General features: G+C 48.4%; 38 non-coding genes across 38 annotated transcripts in view; all 38 read right to left on the reverse strand.

Annotated features, from left to right (window-relative positions):
- Positions 1-544: 544 nt before the first annotated feature.
- TRNAL-UAG (transfer RNA leucine (anticodon UAG)) lies at positions 545-626 on the reverse strand. The gene has a single exon. It is a non-coding gene; the product is annotated as a tRNA-Leu (tRNA).
- A 274-nt stretch (positions 627-900) lies between these two features.
- Positions 901-982, reverse strand: TRNAL-AAG (transfer RNA leucine (anticodon AAG)). The gene has a single exon. It is a non-coding gene; the product is annotated as a tRNA-Leu (tRNA).
- Positions 983-1530: 548 nt separating this feature from the next.
- On the reverse strand, positions 1531-1612 carry TRNAL-AAG (transfer RNA leucine (anticodon AAG)). The gene has a single exon. It is a non-coding gene; the product is annotated as a tRNA-Leu (tRNA).
- A 208-nt stretch (positions 1613-1820) lies between these two features.
- Positions 1821-1905, reverse strand: TRNAL-UAG (transfer RNA leucine (anticodon UAG)). The gene has a single exon. It is a non-coding gene; the product is annotated as a tRNA-Leu (tRNA).
- A 271-nt stretch (positions 1906-2176) lies between these two features.
- On the reverse strand, positions 2177-2258 carry TRNAL-AAG (transfer RNA leucine (anticodon AAG)). Its single transcript has one exon. It is a non-coding gene; the product is annotated as a tRNA-Leu (tRNA).
- Positions 2259-2466: 208 nt separating this feature from the next.
- Positions 2467-2548, reverse strand: TRNAL-UAG (transfer RNA leucine (anticodon UAG)). The gene has a single exon. It is a non-coding gene; the product is annotated as a tRNA-Leu (tRNA).
- Positions 2549-2825: 277 nt separating this feature from the next.
- TRNAL-AAG (transfer RNA leucine (anticodon AAG)) lies at positions 2826-2907 on the reverse strand. Its single transcript has one exon. It is a non-coding gene; the product is annotated as a tRNA-Leu (tRNA).
- Positions 2908-3115: 208 nt separating this feature from the next.
- On the reverse strand, positions 3116-3197 carry TRNAL-UAG (transfer RNA leucine (anticodon UAG)). The gene has a single exon. It is a non-coding gene; the product is annotated as a tRNA-Leu (tRNA).
- Positions 3198-3474: 277 nt separating this feature from the next.
- TRNAL-AAG (transfer RNA leucine (anticodon AAG)) lies at positions 3475-3556 on the reverse strand. The gene has a single exon. It is a non-coding gene; the product is annotated as a tRNA-Leu (tRNA).
- Positions 3557-3764: 208 nt separating this feature from the next.
- Positions 3765-3846, reverse strand: TRNAL-UAG (transfer RNA leucine (anticodon UAG)). The gene has a single exon. It is a non-coding gene; the product is annotated as a tRNA-Leu (tRNA).
- Positions 3847-4120: 274 nt separating this feature from the next.
- TRNAL-AAG (transfer RNA leucine (anticodon AAG)) lies at positions 4121-4202 on the reverse strand. Its single transcript has one exon. It is a non-coding gene; the product is annotated as a tRNA-Leu (tRNA).
- Positions 4203-4410: 208 nt separating this feature from the next.
- On the reverse strand, positions 4411-4492 carry TRNAL-UAG (transfer RNA leucine (anticodon UAG)). Its single transcript has one exon. It is a non-coding gene; the product is annotated as a tRNA-Leu (tRNA).
- Positions 4493-4769: 277 nt separating this feature from the next.
- On the reverse strand, positions 4770-4851 carry TRNAL-AAG (transfer RNA leucine (anticodon AAG)). The gene has a single exon. It is a non-coding gene; the product is annotated as a tRNA-Leu (tRNA).
- Positions 4852-5059: 208 nt separating this feature from the next.
- Positions 5060-5141, reverse strand: TRNAL-UAG (transfer RNA leucine (anticodon UAG)). The gene has a single exon. It is a non-coding gene; the product is annotated as a tRNA-Leu (tRNA).
- Positions 5142-6045: 904 nt separating this feature from the next.
- TRNAL-AAG (transfer RNA leucine (anticodon AAG)) lies at positions 6046-6127 on the reverse strand. The gene has a single exon. It is a non-coding gene; the product is annotated as a tRNA-Leu (tRNA).
- Positions 6128-6335: 208 nt separating this feature from the next.
- Positions 6336-6417, reverse strand: TRNAL-UAG (transfer RNA leucine (anticodon UAG)). Its single transcript has one exon. It is a non-coding gene; the product is annotated as a tRNA-Leu (tRNA).
- A 274-nt stretch (positions 6418-6691) lies between these two features.
- On the reverse strand, positions 6692-6773 carry TRNAL-AAG (transfer RNA leucine (anticodon AAG)). Its single transcript has one exon. It is a non-coding gene; the product is annotated as a tRNA-Leu (tRNA).
- Positions 6774-6981: 208 nt separating this feature from the next.
- Positions 6982-7063, reverse strand: TRNAL-UAG (transfer RNA leucine (anticodon UAG)). The gene has a single exon. It is a non-coding gene; the product is annotated as a tRNA-Leu (tRNA).
- Positions 7064-7340: 277 nt separating this feature from the next.
- Positions 7341-7422, reverse strand: TRNAL-AAG (transfer RNA leucine (anticodon AAG)). Its single transcript has one exon. It is a non-coding gene; the product is annotated as a tRNA-Leu (tRNA).
- A 208-nt stretch (positions 7423-7630) lies between these two features.
- On the reverse strand, positions 7631-7712 carry TRNAL-UAG (transfer RNA leucine (anticodon UAG)). The gene has a single exon. It is a non-coding gene; the product is annotated as a tRNA-Leu (tRNA).
- A 277-nt stretch (positions 7713-7989) lies between these two features.
- Positions 7990-8071, reverse strand: TRNAL-AAG (transfer RNA leucine (anticodon AAG)). Its single transcript has one exon. It is a non-coding gene; the product is annotated as a tRNA-Leu (tRNA).
- A 208-nt stretch (positions 8072-8279) lies between these two features.
- On the reverse strand, positions 8280-8361 carry TRNAL-UAG (transfer RNA leucine (anticodon UAG)). The gene has a single exon. It is a non-coding gene; the product is annotated as a tRNA-Leu (tRNA).
- A 274-nt stretch (positions 8362-8635) lies between these two features.
- On the reverse strand, positions 8636-8717 carry TRNAL-AAG (transfer RNA leucine (anticodon AAG)). The gene has a single exon. It is a non-coding gene; the product is annotated as a tRNA-Leu (tRNA).
- Positions 8718-8925: 208 nt separating this feature from the next.
- On the reverse strand, positions 8926-9007 carry TRNAL-UAG (transfer RNA leucine (anticodon UAG)). The gene has a single exon. It is a non-coding gene; the product is annotated as a tRNA-Leu (tRNA).
- A 277-nt stretch (positions 9008-9284) lies between these two features.
- On the reverse strand, positions 9285-9366 carry TRNAL-AAG (transfer RNA leucine (anticodon AAG)). The gene has a single exon. It is a non-coding gene; the product is annotated as a tRNA-Leu (tRNA).
- A 548-nt stretch (positions 9367-9914) lies between these two features.
- Positions 9915-9996, reverse strand: TRNAL-AAG (transfer RNA leucine (anticodon AAG)). Its single transcript has one exon. It is a non-coding gene; the product is annotated as a tRNA-Leu (tRNA).
- A 548-nt stretch (positions 9997-10544) lies between these two features.
- TRNAL-AAG (transfer RNA leucine (anticodon AAG)) lies at positions 10545-10626 on the reverse strand. Its single transcript has one exon. It is a non-coding gene; the product is annotated as a tRNA-Leu (tRNA).
- A 548-nt stretch (positions 10627-11174) lies between these two features.
- On the reverse strand, positions 11175-11256 carry TRNAL-AAG (transfer RNA leucine (anticodon AAG)). The gene has a single exon. It is a non-coding gene; the product is annotated as a tRNA-Leu (tRNA).
- A 208-nt stretch (positions 11257-11464) lies between these two features.
- TRNAL-UAG (transfer RNA leucine (anticodon UAG)) lies at positions 11465-11546 on the reverse strand. Its single transcript has one exon. It is a non-coding gene; the product is annotated as a tRNA-Leu (tRNA).
- Positions 11547-11820: 274 nt separating this feature from the next.
- On the reverse strand, positions 11821-11902 carry TRNAL-AAG (transfer RNA leucine (anticodon AAG)). Its single transcript has one exon. It is a non-coding gene; the product is annotated as a tRNA-Leu (tRNA).
- Positions 11903-12110: 208 nt separating this feature from the next.
- TRNAL-UAG (transfer RNA leucine (anticodon UAG)) lies at positions 12111-12192 on the reverse strand. Its single transcript has one exon. It is a non-coding gene; the product is annotated as a tRNA-Leu (tRNA).
- Positions 12193-12756: 564 nt separating this feature from the next.
- TRNAL-UAG (transfer RNA leucine (anticodon UAG)) lies at positions 12757-12838 on the reverse strand. Its single transcript has one exon. It is a non-coding gene; the product is annotated as a tRNA-Leu (tRNA).
- A 277-nt stretch (positions 12839-13115) lies between these two features.
- On the reverse strand, positions 13116-13197 carry TRNAL-AAG (transfer RNA leucine (anticodon AAG)). Its single transcript has one exon. It is a non-coding gene; the product is annotated as a tRNA-Leu (tRNA).
- Positions 13198-13395: 198 nt separating this feature from the next.
- TRNAL-AAG (transfer RNA leucine (anticodon AAG)) lies at positions 13396-13477 on the reverse strand. The gene has a single exon. It is a non-coding gene; the product is annotated as a tRNA-Leu (tRNA).
- Positions 13478-13685: 208 nt separating this feature from the next.
- On the reverse strand, positions 13686-13767 carry TRNAL-UAG (transfer RNA leucine (anticodon UAG)). Its single transcript has one exon. It is a non-coding gene; the product is annotated as a tRNA-Leu (tRNA).
- A 274-nt stretch (positions 13768-14041) lies between these two features.
- Positions 14042-14125, reverse strand: TRNAL-AAG (transfer RNA leucine (anticodon AAG)). The gene has a single exon. It is a non-coding gene; the product is annotated as a tRNA-Leu (tRNA).
- Positions 14126-14673: 548 nt separating this feature from the next.
- TRNAL-AAG (transfer RNA leucine (anticodon AAG)) lies at positions 14674-14755 on the reverse strand. Its single transcript has one exon. It is a non-coding gene; the product is annotated as a tRNA-Leu (tRNA).
- Positions 14756-14963: 208 nt separating this feature from the next.
- The window catches only part of TRNAL-UAG (transfer RNA leucine (anticodon UAG)), an 82-nt gene continuing 45 nt past the window's right edge, over positions 14964-15000 (reverse strand). Inside the window, exon 1 of the tRNA in view lies at positions 14964-15000. This exon is cut by the window's right edge and continues 45 nt beyond it. This is a non-coding gene — a tRNA (tRNA-Leu).

Raw genomic sequence — 15000 nt, forward strand, 5'->3', positions numbered from 1 at the left:
TGCTTCCTTGGAGAACGGGATACACATGTGACCACACCGACAACGCCTCCTACGGGAAAACGCTCCTATCAGGAAGCAACGGGACAAAGTAGTGACCGTGAGGACTGTCTTTGCGTCAGCAAAGCTCCGCTTGGATAGTAGACTACACAAATATATTCATGTGATGGGTAGGAAAGGTTTTAAGGGCATGCTCTCTAATGGAAAAGCAAAGTCAGCGAAATACATCTCAGGAGGTTTTCAAAATCACAAGACAATGGCAGCAGGGAGAATCAAACCCACGCCTCTGAAGAGACTGGAGACTTAATCCAGCACCTTAGACCGCTCGGCCATGCTACCCACGCAAAAAGAGGACATCTGGTACGAAAATGTCCGAGATAGGCTTGTGCTGGCGAGCAATCTATTTTCAAAGCGGAATGTGTGAAGAGGCAGAATTTTTCACTTTCTGAGGCGCCTTTGCGTCTGACTGTTGGAGAGAATCGTCGCAAGAAAGTTCTGCTGACGCTACAAATGATATCGGGAAAGAGCATTTCGAGACGCTGAAATCTGGCAGCAGTGGGATTCGAACCCACGCCTCCAAGGAGACTGGAGCCTAAATCCAGCGCCTTAGACCGCTCGGCCATGCTACCGCTTGATAGCTCTTTGTGCCTGCTTCCTTGGAGAACGGGATACACATGTGACCACACCGACAACGCCTCCTACGGGAAAACGCTCCTATCAGGAAGCAACGGGACAAAGTAGTGACTGTGAGAACTGTCTTTGCTTCAGCAAAGCTCCGCTTGGATAGTAGACTACACAAATATATTCATGTGATGGGTAGGAAAGGTTTTAAGGGCATGCTCTCTAATGGAAAAGCAAAGTCAGCGAAATACATCTCAGGAGGTTTTTAAAATCACAAGACAATGGCAGCAGTGGGATTCGAACCCACGCCTCCGAAGAGACTGGAGCCTTAACCCAGCGCCTTAGACCGCTCAGCCATGCTACCCACGCAAAAAGAGGACATCTGGTACGAAAATGTCTGAGATAGGCTTGTGCTGGCGAGCTATCTATTTTCACAGCTGAATTTGTGAAGAAGCAGAATTTTTCCCTTTCTGAAGCGCCTTTGCGTCTGACTGTTGGAGAGAATCGTCGCAAGAAAGTTCTGCTGACGCTACAAATGATATCGGGAAAGAACATTTCGAGACTCTAAAATCTGGCAGCAGTGGGATTCGAACCCACGCCTCCAAAGAGACTGGAGCCTAAATCCAGTGCCTTAGACCGCTCGATAGCTCTTTGTGCCTGCTTCCTTGGAGAACGGGATACACATGTGACCACACCGACAACGCCTCCTACGGGAAAACGCTCCTATCAGGAAGAAACGGGACAAAGTAGTGACTGTGAGGACTGTCTTTGCTTCAGCAAAGCTCCGCTTGGATAGTAGACTACACAAATATATTCATGTGATGGGTAGGAAAGGTTTTAAGGGCATGCTCTCTAATGGAAAAGCAAAGTCAGCGAAATAGATCTTAGGAGGTTTTCAAAATCACAAGACAATGGCAGCAGTGGGATTCGAACCCACGCCTCCGAAGAGACTGGAACCTTAATCCAGCGCCTTAGACCGCTCGGCCATGCTACCCACGCAAAAGGAGGACATCTGGTACGAAAATGTCCGAGATAGGCTTGTGCTGGCAAGCTATCTATTTTCAAAGCGGAATGTGTGAAGAGGCAGAATTTTTCCCTTTCTGAAGCGCCTTTGCGTCTGACTGTTGGAGAGAATCGTCGCAAGAAAGTTCTGCTGACGCTACAAATGATATCGGGAAAGAACATTTCGAGACTCTAAAATCTGGCAGCAGTGGGATTCGAACCCACGCCTCCAAAGAGACTGGAGCCTAAATCCAGCGCCTTAGACCGCTCGGCCATGCTATTGCTTGATAGCTCTTTGTGCCTGCTTCCTTGGAGAACGGGATACACATGTGACCACACCGACAACGCCTCCTACGGGAAAACGCTCCTATCAGGAAGCAACGGGACAAAGTAGTGACTGTGAGAACTGTCTTTGCTTCAGCAAAGCTCCGCTTGGATAGTAGACTACACAAATATATTCATGTGATGGGTAGGAAAGGTTTTAAGGGCATGCTCTCTAATGGAAAAGCAAAGTCAGCGAAATACATCTCAGGAGGTTTTTAAAATCACAAGACAATGGCAGCAGTGGGATTTGAACCCACGCCTCCGAAGAGACTGGAGCCTTAACCCAGCGCCTTAGACTGCTCGGCCATGCTACCCACGCAAAAAGAGGACATCTGGTACGAAAATGTCCGAGATAGGCTTGTGCTGGCGAGCTATCTATTTTCACAGCTGAATTTGTGAAGGAGCAGAATTTTTCCCTTTCTGAAGCGCCTTTGCGTCTGACTGTTGGAGAGAATCGTCGCAAGAAAGTTCTGCTGACGCTACAAATGATATCGGGAAAGAACATTTCGAGACTCTAAAATCTGGCAGCAGTGGGATTCGAACCCACGCCTCCAAAGAGACTGGAGCCTAAATCCAGTGCCTTAGACCGCTCGGCCATGCTACCGCTTGATAGCTCTTTGTGCCTGCTTCCTTGGAGAACGGGATACACATGTGACCACACCAACCATGTGACCTCCTACGGGAAAACGCTCCTATCAGGAAGCAACGGGACAAAGTAGTGACTGTGAGGACTGTCTTTGCTTCAGCAAAGCTCCGCTTGGATAGTAGACTACACAAATATATTCATGTGATGGGTAGGAAAGGTTTTAAGGGCATGCTCTCTAATGGAAAAGCAAAGTCAGCGAAATACATCTCAGGAGGTTTTCAAAATCACAGGACAATGGCAGCAGGGAGAATCGAACCCACGCCTCCGAAGAGACTGGAGCCTTAATCCAGCACCTTAGACCGCTCGGCCATGCTACCCACGCAAAAAGAGGACATCTGGTACGAAAATGTCCGAGATAGGCTTGTGCTGGCGAGCTATCTATCTTCAAAGCGGAATGTGTGAAGAGGCAGAATTTTTCCCTTTCTGAAGCGCCTTTGCGTCTGACTGTTGGAGAGAATCGTCGCAAGAAAGTTCTGCTGACGCTACAAATGATATCGGGAAAGAACATTTCGAGACTCTAAAATCTGGCAGCAGTGGGATTCGAACCCACGCCTCCAAAGAGACTGGAGCCTAAATCCAGCGCCTTAGACCGCTCGGCCATGCTACCGCTTGATAGCTCTTTGTGCCTGCTTCCTTGGAGAACGGGATACACATGTGACCACACCGACCATGTGACCTCCTACGGGAAAACGCTCCTATCAGGAAGCAACGGGACAAAGTAGTGACTGTGAGGGCTGTCTTTGCTTCAGCAAAGCTCCGCTTGGATAGTAGACTACACAAATATATTCATGTGATGGGTAGGAAAGGTTTTAAGGGCATGCTCTCTAATGGAAAAGCAAAGTCAGCGAAATACATCTCAGGAGGTTTTCAAAATCACAAGACAATGGCAGCAGTGGGATTTGAACCCACGCCTCCGAAGAGACTGGAGCCTTAATCCAGCGCCTTAGACCGCTCGGCCATGCTACCCACGCAAAAAGAGGACATCTGGTACGAAAGTGTCCGAGATAGGCTTGTGCTGGCGAGCTATCTATTTTCAAAGCGGAATGTGTGAAGAGGCAGAATTTTTCCCTTTCTGAAGCGCCTTTGCGTCTGACTGTTGGAGAGAATCGTCGCAAGAAAGTTCTGCTGACGCTACAAATGATATCGGGAAAGAACATTTCGAGACTCTAAAATCTGGCAGCAGTGGGATTCGAACCCACGCCTCCAAAGAGACTGGAGCCTAAATCCAGCGCCTTAGACCGTTCGGCCATGCTACCACTTGATAGCTCTTTGTGCCTGCTTCCTTGGAGAACGGGATACACATGTGACCACACCGACAACGCCTCCTACGGGAAAACGCTCCTATCAGGAAGCAACGGGACAAAGTAGTGACTGTGAGGACTGTCTTTGCTTCAGCAAAGCTCCGCTTGGATAGTAGACTACACAAATATATTCATGTGATGGGTAGGAAAGGTTTTAAGGGCATGCTCTCTAATGGAAAAGCAAAGTCAGCGAAATACATCTCAGGAGGTTTTCAAAATCACAAGACAATGGCAGCAGTGGGATTCGAACCCACGCCTCCGAAGAGACTGGAGCCTTAATCCAGCGCCTTAGACCGCTCGGCCATGCTACCCACGCAAAAAGAGGACATCTGGTACGAAAATGTCCGAGATAGGCTTGTGCTGGCGAGCTATCTATTTTCAAAGCGGAATGTGTGAAGAGGCAGAATTTTTCCCTTTCTGAAGCGCCTTTGCGTCTGACTGTTGGAGAGAATCGTCGCAAGAAAGTTCTGCTGACGCTACAAATGATATCGGGAAAGAACATTTTGAGACTCTAAAATCGGGCAGCAGTGGGATTCGAACCCACGCCTCCAAAGAAACTGGAGCCTAAATCCAGCGCCTTAGACCGCTCGGCCATGCTACCGCTTGATAGCTCTTTGTGCCTGCTTCCTTGGAGAACGGGATACACATGTGACCACACCGACCATGTGACCTCCTACGGGAAAACGCTCCTATCAGGAAGCAACGGGACAAAGTAGTGACTGTGAGGACTGTCTTTGCTTCAGCAAAGCTCCGCTTGGATAGTAGACTACACAAATATATTCATGTGATGGGTAGGAAAGGTTTTAAGGGCATGCTCTCTAATGGAAAAGCAAAGTCAGCGAAATACATCTCAGGAGGTTTTCAAAATCACAAGACAATGGCAGCAGTGGGATTCGAACCCACGCCTCCGAAGAGACTGGAGCCTTAATCCAGCGCCTTAGACCGCTCGGCCATGCTACCCACGCAAAAAGAGGACATCTGGTACGAAAATGTCCGAGATAGGCTTGTGCTGGCGAGCTATCTATTTTCAAAGCGGAATGTGTGAAGAGGCAGAATTTTTCCCTTTCTGAAGCGCCTTTGCGTCTGACTGTTGGAGAGAATCGTCGCAAGAAAGTTCTGCTGACGCTACAAATGATATCGGGAAAGAACATTTCGAGGCTCTAAAATCTGGCAGCAGTGGGATTCGAACCCACGCCTCCAAAGAGACTGGAGCCTAAATCCAGCGCCTTAGACCGCTCGGCCATGCTACCGCTTGATAGCTCTTTGTGCCTGCTTCCTTGGAGAACGGGATACACATGTGACCACACCGACAACGCCTCCTACGGGAAAACGCTCCTATCAGGAAGCAACGGGACAAAGTAGTGACTGTGAGGACTGTCTTTGCTTCAGCAAAGCTCCGCTTGGATAGTAGACTACACAAATATATTCATGTGATGGGTAGGAAAGGTTTTAAGGGCATGCTCTCTAATGGAAAAGCAAAGTCAGCGAAATACATCTCAGGAGGTTTTCAAAATCACAAGTCAATGGCAGCAAGGAAAATCGAACCCACGCCTCCGAAGAGACTGGAGCCTTAATCCAGCACCTTAGACCGCTCGGCCATGCTACCCACGCAAAAAGAGGACATCTGGTACGAAAATGTCCGAGATAGGCTTGTGCTGGCGAGCTATCTATTTTCACAGCTGAATTTGTGAAGAAGCAGAATTTTTCCCTTTCTGAAGCGCCTTTGCGTCTGACTGTTGGAGAGAATCGTCGCAAGAAAGTTCTACTGACGCTACAAATGATATCGGGAAAGAACATTTCGAGACTCTAAAATCTGGCAGCAGTGGGATTCGAACCCACGCCTCCAAAGAGACTGGAGCCTAAATCCAGCGCCTTAGACCGCTCGATAGCTCTTTGTGCCTGCTTTCTTGGGGAACGGGATACACATGTGACCACACCGACAACGCCTCCTACGGGAAAACACTCCTATCAGGAAGCAACGGGACAAAGTAGTGACTGTGAGGACTGTCTTTGCTTCAGCAAAGCTCCGCTTGGATAGTAGACTACACAAATATATTCATGTGATGGGTAGGAAAGGTTTTAAGGGCATGCTCTCTAATGGAAAAGCAAAGTCAGCGAAATACATCTCAGGAGGTTTTCAAAATCACAAGACAATGGCAGCAGTGGGATTCGAACCCACGCCTCCAAAGAGACTGGAGCCTTAATCCAGCGCCTTAGACCGCTCGGCCATGCTACCCACGCAAAAAGAGGACATCTGGTACGAAAATGTCCGAGATAGGCTTGTGCTGGCGAGCTATCTATTTTCACAGCTGAATTTGTGAAGAAGCAGAATTTTTCCCTTTCTGAAGCGCCTTTGCGTCTGACTGTTGGAGAGAATCGTCGCAAGAAAGTTCTGCTGACGCTACAAATGATATCGGGAAAGAACATTTCGAGACTCTAAAATCTGGCAGCAGTGGGATTCTAACCCACGCCTCCAAAGAGACTGGAGCCTAAATCCAGCGCCTTAGACCGCTCGGCCATGCTACCGCTTGATAGCTCTTTGTGCCTGCTTCCTTGGAGAACGGGATACACATGTGACCACACCGACAACGCCTCCTACGGGAAAACGCTCCTATGAGGAAGCAACGGGACAAAGTAGTGACTGTGAGAACTGTCTTTGCTTCAGCAAAGCTCCGCTTGGATAGTAGACTACACAAATATATTCATGTGATGGGTAGGAAAGGTTTTAAGGGCATGCTCTCTAATGGAAAAGCAAAGTCAGCGAAATACATCTCAGGAGGTTTTTAAAATCACAAGACAATGGCAGCAGTGGGATTTGAACCCACGCCTCCGAAGAGACTGGAGCCTTAATCCAGCGCCTTAGACCGCTCGGCCATGCTACCCACGCAAAATGAGGACATCTGGTACGAAAATGTCCGAGATAGGCTTGTGCTGGCGAGCTATCTATTTTCAAAGAGGAATGTGTGAAGAGGAAGAATTTTTCCCTTTCTGAAGCGCCTTTGCGTCTGACTATTGGAGAGAATCGTCGCAAGAAAGTTCTGCTGACGCTACAAATGATATCGGGAAAGAACATTTCGAGACTCTAAAATCTGGCAGCAGTGGGATTCGAACCCACGCCTCCAAGGAGACTGGAGCCTAAATCCAGCGCCTTAGACCGCTCGGCCATGCTACCGCTTGATAGCTCTTTGTGCCTGCTTCCTTGGAGAACGGGATACACATGTGACCAAACCGACCATGTGACCTCCTACGGGAAAACGCTCCTATCAGGAAGCAACGGGACAAAGTAGTGACTGTGAGGACTGTCTTTGCTTCAGCAAAGCTCCGCTTGGATAGTAGACTACACAAATATATTCATGTGATGGGTAGGAAAGGTTTGAAGGGCATGCTCTCTAATGGAAAAGCAAAGTCAGCGAAATACATCTCAGGAGGTTTTCAAAATCACAAGACAATGGCAGCAGTGGGATTCGAACCCACGCCTCCGAAGAGACTGGAGCCTTAATCCAGCGCCTTAGACCGCTCGGCCATGCTACCCACGCAAAAAGAGGACATCTGGTACGAACATGGCCGAGATAGGCTTGTGCTGGCGAGCTATCTATTTTCAAAGCGGAATGTGTGAAGAGGCAGAATTTTTCCCTTTCTGAAGCGCCTTTGCGTCTGACTGTTGGAGAGAATCGTCGCAAGAAAGTTCTGCTGAAGCTACAAATGATATCGGGAAAGAACATTTCGAGACTCTAAAATCTGGCAGCAGTGGGATTCGAACCCACGCCCCCAAAGAGACTGGAGCCTAAATCCAGCGCCTTAGACCGCTCGGCCATGCTACCGCTTGATAGCTCTTTGTGCCTGCTTCCTTGGAGAACGGGATACACATGTGACCACACCGACCATGTGACCTCCTACGGGAAAACGCTCCTATCAGGAAGCAACGGGACAAAGTAGTGACTGTGAGGACTGTCTTTGCTTCAGCAAAGCTCCGCTTGGATAGTAGACTACACAAATATATTCATGTGATGGGTAGGAAAGGTTTTAAGTGCATGCTCTCTAATGGAAAAGCAAAGTCAGCGAAATAGATCTCAGGAGGTTTTCAAAATCACAAGACAATGGAAGCAGTGGGATTCGAACCCACGCCTCTGAAGAGACTGGAGCCTTAATCCAGCGCCTTAGACCGCTCGGCCATGCTACCCACGCAAAAAGAGGACATCTGGTACGAAAATGTCCGAGATAGGCTTGTGCTGGCGAGCTATCTATTTTCAAAGCGGAATGTGTGAAGAGGCAGAATTTTTCCCTTTCTGAAGCGCCTTTGCGTCTGACTGTTGGAGAGAATCGTCGCAAGAAAGTTCTGCTGACGCTACAAATGATATCGGGAAAGAACATTTCGAGACTCTAAAATCTGGCAGCATTGGGATTCGAACCCACGCCTCCAAAGAGACTGGAGCCTAAATCCAGCGCCTTAGACCGCTCGGCCATGCTACCGCTTGATAGCTCTTTGTGCCTGCTTCCTTGGAGAACGGGATACACATGTGACCACACCGACAACGCCTCCTACGGGAAAACGCTCCTATCAGGAAGCAACGGGACAAAGTAGTGACTGTGAGAACTGTCTTTGCTTCAGCAAAGCTCCGCTTGGATAGTAGACTACACAAATATATTCATGTGATGGGTAGGAAAGGTTTTAAGGGCATGCTCTCTAATGGAAAAGCAAAGTCAGCGAAATACATCTCAGGAGGTTTTTAAAATCACAAGACAATAGCAGCAGTGGGATTCGAACCCACGCCTCCGAAGAGACTGGAGCCTTAATCCAGCGCCTTAGACCGCTCGGCCATGCTACCCACGCAAAAAGAGAACATCTGGTACGAAAATGTCCGAGATAGGCTTGTGCTGGCGAGCTATCTATCTTCAAAGCGGAATGTGTGAAGAAGCAGAATTTTTCCCTTTCTGAAGCGCCTTTGCGTCTGACTGTTGGAGAGAATCGTCGTAAGAAAGTTCTGCTGACGCTACAAATGATATCGGGAAAGAACATTTCGAGACTCTAAAATCTGGCAGCAGTGGGATTCGAACCCACGCCTCCAAAGAGACTGGAGCCTAAATCCAGCGCCTTAGACCGCTCGGCCATGCTACCGCTTGATAGCTCTTTGTGCCTGCTTCCTTGGAGAACGGGATACACATGTGACCAAACCGACCATGTGACCTCCTACGGGAAAACGCTCCTATCAGGAAGCAACGGGACAAAGTAGTGACTGTGAGGACTGTCTTTGCTTCAGCAAAGCTCCGCTTGGATAGTAGACTACACAAATATATTCATGTGATGGGTAGGAAAGGTTTGAAGGGCATGCTCTCTAATGGAAAAGCAAAGTCAGCGAAATACATCTCAGGAGGTTTTCAAAATCACAAGACAATGGCAGCAGTGGGATTCGAACCCACGCCTCCGAAGAGACTGGAGCCTTAATCCAGCGCCTTAGACTGCTCGGCCATGCTACCCACGCAAAAAGAGGACATCTGGTACGAAAATGTCCGAGATAGGCTTGTGCTGGCGAGCTATCTATTTTCAAAGCGGAATGTGTGAAGAGGCAGAATTTTTCCCTTTCTGAAGCGCCTTTGCGTCTGACTGTTGGAGAGAATCGTCGCAAGAAAGTTCTGCTGACGCTACAAATGATATCGGGAAAGAACATTTCGAGACTCTAAAACCTGGCAGCAGTGGGATGCGAACCCACGCCTCCAAAGAGACTGGAGCCTAAATCCAGCGCCTTAGACCGCTCGATAGCTCTTTGTGCCTGCTTCCTTGGAGAACGGGATACACATGTGACCACACCGACAACGCCTCCTACGGGAAAACGCTCCTATCAGGAAGCAACGGGACAAAGTAGTGACTGTGAGAACTGTCTTTGCTTCAGCAAAGCTCCGCTTGGATAGTAGACTACACAAATATATTCATGTGATGGGTAGGAAAGGTTTTAAGGGCATGCTCTCTAATGGAAAAGCAAAGTCAGCGAAATACATCTCAGGAGGTTTTTAAAATCACAAGACAATGGCAGCAGTGGGATTCGAACCCACGCCTCCGAAGAGACTGGAGCCTTAACCCAGCGCCTTAGACCGCTCGGCCATGCTACCCACGCAAAAAGAGTACATCTGGTATGAAAATGTCTGAGATAGGCTTGTGCTGGCGAGCTATCTATTTTCACAGCTGAATTTGTGAAGAAGCAGAATTTTTCCCTTTCTGAAGCGCCTTTGCGTCTTACTGTTGGAGAGAATCGTCGCAAGAAAGTTCTGCTGACGCTACAAATGATATCGGGAAAGAACATTTCGAGACTCTAAAATCTGGCAGCAGTGGGATTCGAACCCACGCCTCCAAAGAGACTGGAGCCTAAATCCAGTGCCTTAGACCGCTCGATAGCTTTTTGTGCCTGCTTCCTTGGAGAACGGGATACACATGTGACCACACCGAAAACGCCTCCTACGGGAAAACGCTCCTATCAGGAAGAAACGGGACAAAGTAGTGACTGTGAGGACTGTCTTTGCTTCAGCAAAGCTCCGCTTGGATAGTAGACTACACAAATATATTCATGTGATGGGTAGGAAAGGTTTTAAGGGCATGCTCTCTAATGGAAAAGCAAAGTCAGCGAAATACATCTCAGGAGGTTTTCAAAATCACAAGACAATGGCAGCAGTGGGATTCGAACCCACGCCTCCGAAGAGACTGGAACCTTAATCCAGCGCCTTAGACCGCTCGGCCATGCTACCCACGCAAAAAGAGGACATCTGGTACGAAAATGTCTGAGATAGGCTTGTGCTGGCGAGCTATCTATTTTCAAAGCGGAATGTGTGAAGAAGCAGAATTTTTCCCTTTCTGAAGCGCCTTTGCGTCTGACTGTTGGAGAGAATCGTCGCAAGAAAGTTCTGCTGACGCTACAAATGATATCGGGAAAGAACATTTTGAGACTCTAAAATCTGGCAGCAGTGGGATTCGAACCCACGCCTCCAAAGAGACTGGAGCCTAAATCCAGTGCCTTAGACCGCTCGATAGCTCTTTGTGCCTGCTTCCTTGGAGAACGGGATACACATGTGACCACACCGACAACGCCTCCTACGGGAAAACGCTCCTATCAGGAAGAAACGGGACAAAGTAGTGACTGTGAGGACTGTCTTTGCTTCAGCAAAGCTCCGCTTGGATAGTAGACTACACAAATATATTCATGTGATGGGTAGGAAAGGTTTTAAGGGCATGCTCTCTAATGGAAAAGCAAAGTCAGCGAAATAGATCTCAGGAGGTTTTCAAAATCACAAGACAATGGCAGCAGTGGGATTCGAACCCACGCCTCCGAAGAGACTGGAACCTTAATCCAGCGCCTTAGACCGCTCGGCCATGCTACCCACGCAAAAAGAGGACATCTGGTACGAAAATGTCCGAGATAGGCTTGTGCTGGCAAGCTATCTATTTTCAAAGCGGAATGTGTGAAGAGGCAGAATTTTTCCCTTTCTGAAGCGCCTTTGCGTCTGACTGTTGGAGAGAATCGTCGCAAGAAAGTTCTGCTGACGCTACAAATGATATCGGGAAAGAACATTTCGAGACTCTAAAATCTGGCAGCAGTGGGATTCGAACCCACGCCTCCAAAGAGACTGGAGCCTAAATCCAGCCCCTTAGACCGCTCGGCCATGCTACCGCTTGATAGCTCTTTGCGCCTGCTTCCTTGGAGAACGGGATACACATGTGACCACACCGACAACGCCTCCTACGGGAAAACGCTCCTATCAGGAAGCAACGGGACAAAGTAGTGACTGTGAGGACTGTCTTTGCTTCAGCAAAGCTCCGCTTGGATAGTAGACTACACAAATATATTCATGTGATGGGTAGGAAAGGTTTTAAGGGCATGCTCTCTAATGGAAAAGCAAAGTCAGCGAAATACATCTCAGGAAGTTTTCAAAATCACAAGACAATGGCAGCAGGGAGAATTGAACCCACGCCTCCGAAGAGACTGGAGCCTTAATCCAGCGCCTTAGACCGCTCGGCCATGCTACCCACGCAAAAAGAGGACATCTGGTACGAAAATGGCCGAGATAGGCTTGTGCTGGCGAGCTATCTATTTTCAAAGCGGAATGTGTGAAGAGGCAGAATTTTTCCCTTTCTGAAGCGCCTTTGCGTCTGACTGTTGGAGAGAATCGTCGCAAGAAAGTTCTGCTGACGCTACAAATGATATCGGGAAAGAACGTTTCGAGACTCTAGAGTGTGGCAGCAGTGGGATTCGAACCCACGCCTCCAAGGAGACTGGAGCCTAAATCCAGCGCCTTAGACCGCTTGGCCATGCTACCGCTTGATAGCTCTTTGTGCCTGCTTCCTTGGAGAACGGGATACACATGTGACCACACCGACAACGCCTCCTACGGGAAAACGCTCCTATCAGGAAGCAATGGGACAAAGTAGTGACTTTGAGGACTGTCTTTGTTTCAGCAAAGCTCCGCTTGGATAGTAGACTACACAAATATATTCATGTGATGGGTAGGAAAGGTTTTAAGGGCATGCTCTCTAATGGAAAAGCAAAGTCAGCGAAATACATCTCAGGAGGTTTTCAAAATCACAAGACAATGGCAGCAGTGGGATTCGAGACCATGCCTCCGAAGAGACTGGAGCCTTAATCCAGCGCCTTAGACTGCTCGGCCATGCTACCCACGCAAAAAGAGGACATCTGGTACGAAAATGTCCGAGATAGGCTTGTGCTGGCGAGCTATCTATCTTCAAGGCGGAATGTGTGAAGAAGCAGAATTTTTCCCTTTCTGAAGCGCCTTTGCGTCTGACTGTTGGAGAGAATCGTCGCAAGAAAGTTCTGCTGACGCTACAAATGATATCGGGAAAGAACATTTCGAGACTCTAAAATCTGGCAGCAGTGGGATTCGAACCCACGCCTCCAAAGAGACTGGAGCCTAAATCCAGCGCCTTAGACCGCTCGGCCATGCTACCGCTTGATAGCTCTTTGTGCCTGCTTCCTTGGAGAACGGGATACACATGTGACCACACCGACCATGTGACCTCCTACGGGAAAACGCTCCTATCAGGAAGCAACGGGACAAAGTAGTGACTGTGAGGACTGTCTTTGCTTCAGCAAAGCTCCGCTTGGATAGTAGACTACACAAATATATTCATGTGATGGGTAGGAAAGGTTTTAAGGGCATGCTCTCTAATGGAAAAGCAAAGTCAGCGAAATACATCTCAGGAGGTTTTCAAAATCACAAGACAATGGCAGCAGTGGGATTCGAACCCACGCCTCCGAAGAGACTGGAGCCTTAATCCAGCGCCTTAGACTGCTCGGCCATGCTACCCACGCAAAAAGAGGACATCTGGTACGAAAATGTCCGAGATAGGCTTGTGCTGGTGAGCTATCTATTTCCTCCGCTTGGATAGTAGACTACACAAATATTTTCATGTGATGGGTAGGAAAGGTTTTAAGGGCATGCTCTCTAATGGAAAAGCAAAGTCAGCGAAATACATCTCAGGAGGTTTTCAAAATCACAAGACAATGGCAGCAGTGGGATTCAAGCCCACGCCTCCGAAGAGACTGGAGCCTTAATCCAGCGCCTTAGACCGCTCGGCCATGCTACCCACGCAAAAAGAGGACATCTGGTACGAAAATGTCCGAGATAGGCTTGTGCTGGCGAGCTATCTATTTTCAAAGCGGAATGTGTGAAGAGGCAGAATTTTTCCCTTTCTGAAGCGCCTTTGCGTCTGACTGTTGGAGAGAATCGTCGCAAGAAAGTTCTGCTGACGCTACAAATGATATCGGGAAAGAACATTTCGAGACTCTAAAATCTGGCAGCAGTGGGATTCGAACCCACGCCTCCAAGGAGACTGGAGCCTAAATCCAGCGCCTTAGACCGCTCGGCCATGCTACCGCTTGATAGCTCTTTGTGCCTGCTTCCTTGGAGAACGGGATACACATGTGACCACACCGACCATGTGACCTCCTACGGGAAAACGCTCCTATCAGGAAGCAACGGGACAAAGTAGTGACTGTGAGAACTATCTTTGCTTCAGCAAAGCTCCGCTTGGATAGTAGACTACACAAATATATTCATGTGATGGGTAGGAAAGGTTTTAAGGGCATGCTCTCTAATGGAAAAGCAAAGTCAGCGAAATACATCTCAGGAGGTTTTCAAAATCACAAGACAATAGAACAGTGGGATTCGAACCCACGCCTCCGAAGAGACTGGAGCCTTAATCCAGCGCCTTAGACCGCTCGGCCATGCTACCCACGCAAAAAGAGGACATCTGGTATGAAAATGTCCGAGATAGGCTTGTGCTGGCGAGCTATCTATTTTCAAAGCGGAATGTGTGAAGAAGCAGAATTTTTCCCTTTCTGAAGCGCCTTTGCGTCTGACTGTTGGAGAGAATCGTCGCAAGAAAGTTCTGCTGACGCTACAAATGATATCGGGAAAGAACATTTCGAGACTCTAAAATCTGGCAGCATTGGTTTTCGAACCCACGCCTCCAAAGAGACTGGAGCCTATATCCAGCGTCTTAGACCGCTCGATAGCTCTTTGTGCCTGCTTCCTTGGAGAACGGGATACACATGTGACCACACCGACAACGCCTCCTTCGGGAAAACACTCCTATCAGGAAGCAACGGGACAAAGTAGTGACTGTGAGGACTGTCTTTGCTTCAGCAAAGCTCCGCTTGGATAGTAGACTACACAAATATATTCATGTGATGGGTAGGAAAGGTTTTAAGGGCATGCTCTCTAATGGAAAAGCAAAGTCAGCGAAATACATCTCAGGAGGTTTTCAAAATCACAAGACAATGGCAGCAGGGAGAATCGAACCCACGCCTCCGAAGAGACTGGAGCCTTAATCCAGCACCTTAGACCGCTCGGCCATGCTACCCACGCAAAAAGAGAACATCTGGTACGAAAATGTCCGAGATAGGCTTGTGCTGGCGAGATATCTATCTTCAAAGCGGAATGTGTGAAGAAGCAGAATTTTTCCCTTTCTGAAGCGCCTTTGCGTCTGACTGTTGGAGAGAATCGTCGCAAGAAAGTTCTGCTGACGCTACAAATGATATCGGGAAAGAACATTTCGAGACTCTAAAATCTGGCAGCAGTGGGATTCAAACCCACGCCTCCAAAGAG

Source organism: Leptodactylus fuscus, chromosome 6 (assembly GCF_031893055.1).
Source record: "Leptodactylus fuscus isolate aLepFus1 chromosome 6, aLepFus1.hap2, whole genome shotgun sequence".
Taxonomy (NCBI): Eukaryota; Metazoa; Chordata; class Amphibia; order Anura; family Leptodactylidae; genus Leptodactylus; species Leptodactylus fuscus.